Below are 2200 nucleotides of genomic sequence, written 5' to 3'. Positions count from 1 at the left end.
ATTTTCCAAAATTTTTATTTATACCATATTAAAAAAAAAAAAACCGCATTTACGTAGAATTTCAAAAATACCAGGGCCGCCAATTCAATCTATAGTCTCATTCTTGAGGGGCCGCAGATTAAACTGGAGGCCCTCCAAAAACCAAAAAATGCACTGTAATATACTAATATTTAGGTTTATTTTATTTTCTAAATGGTATTAATAAAAGTTTCAGAATTATTTCTCCTTATAAATTCATAATTTTAAAATGAACTTTAATAAAAAGAGACATTAAATATAATAAATTTGCGAGTTTCTAAAATATAAAAGGGTAAATATGATATTATAAATTTTGAAGCGAAAAATATGTAATTTCAAAATTTCTGAGGGGTATATGAAATTGCCTTCTTAATTTAATTACGGAATAATTTTGTACTGTTATTCTAATTGAAATGTTCCTGGAACTATTCGCGCGCTATTAAGAAATATGATGTGCTGATATTGACTTCTTTTCAATTGATATTTTGTGTACGGGTCTACTTTAAAAAAATGTAAAATTATATGCTGATTCCAATTACCAAATATATATAGTATCCCCACCTAAAATTATACCCTTCTGAAAAAAAAAAAAAATTTACTTTTACAATTTTACTAGCCTCCATATTTTTTTTTATTTTTGAAGAGCGAATCTCTATCTTTAATTATTGAAACTGATAATGCTATATTCAAAAGTAACAGTGAAGGAGCCAAACTTTTTAAGGTATGGGGTTAATCATATAAAATCAATGTGCTCTGAATAGAGATCAATTTTACCGTATATCTTTTACAATTAGTAGATCCGAACCGTTCTTTTTAAGTCGTCACGAATCTCGAAGCCCAATAATATTACTCTCTAGTCTCTACGCTAGCCCGAATTCCAAACATACTGAGAGTATGTCTCAAACCGTAAAGTGAGGAGAATATTGATCCCTCTCTTATTGGGTCTTTATCTGAAAATAAATGATTCTTTTTCCCTCCGAACTCGCTTATTAGTACCAATTAGTTAAAAAAAAATTATATAAAATTAAGTTGAACTATATATAAATATTGATAAGTAAATTTTATATATAATTTACACTTATGAATAAAGACATAGGAGGCGCGGTATGATTAAATTGATGGACTGTTTTAGATAAAGTTTGCCCAATTATTTTTCTCCCACATATAATATATAAATAATATTTAGATTAAACCAAGTCTTAACTGAAAAACGAAAAAGAAAAAAAAAAAAAAAAACATTCGCAACTATTTTGCTAAGAAAAAAGAAAATTCAATTAAAAAAATATCTGAAGTTAAAAAATAATGACAATAAAATCTAAAGAAAATTAACAACAACACAAGTCTTTTCTTTCTAAAAGGCAATTTAATTACTGTGCATATTTATGTCTCATTCATTTGTTTTGAGAATAATGTTAAAAATCAAAGATGTTGATCTTCGCGCAACGCTTTTCACGGAACTGTCATAATGACTTCTCATTTTCTCAATAGCACACACAGACATGTACGGTGGATTCATGGTATACTAGCTTATTGAAATTGCTGAAATTTTTATTAATACCATTTCAAACCAAAAAAAAAAAAAATCAAAACATTACTGAAACTGGAGAAATTAAAAAATATGATCTCCAATTCAATTGCGACTTCATATTTTTGGAGGGTTAAATTGAAGGTCCCAAAAAACTTAAATATCAGAATATTATAGTGTATTTTTTTATTTTTGGAGGATTTCCAATTCAATGTGCAACCCTTCAAAAATGAAGTCGCATATTGAATTGGAGACTCCGGTATTTTTCTTATTCCCCATAATATGTTTTTTTTTTTTAACAGTAGTATTAATAAAAAATTCGGTTGAAATTGAGAACTAAAGTTTTGTTAAAATTAATAAATTATGCTAAGTAATTATTAAAATCCTAGTTCGCTGGAGCTAGGCAAATATTTCCCTCATAAAATTAGCTCAATAATTTTTTTATGAGTTTGTCAAAATTCATCAGAATGATTTTAAGTGACAAATTCATCACAAGTACTACATTTACGTGTCAATTTATAATTTTTTGAATTAATTTATTACAAAATTAAGTGATTAAAAAGGTTTTTAAGTTTATTTTCATACGTTAATTTTCCATCATTTTTTGTTGACTTTGTACTAAATTAATTCAAAAAATTCTAAATTTAATATATTAAC

This window comes from Carex rostrata, chromosome 11 (genome assembly GCF_964058835.1).
Source record: "Carex rostrata chromosome 11, lpCarRost1.2, whole genome shotgun sequence".
Taxonomy (NCBI): domain Eukaryota; kingdom Viridiplantae; phylum Streptophyta; class Magnoliopsida; order Poales; family Cyperaceae; genus Carex; species Carex rostrata.
This window is presented reverse-complemented; position numbering follows the sequence as displayed.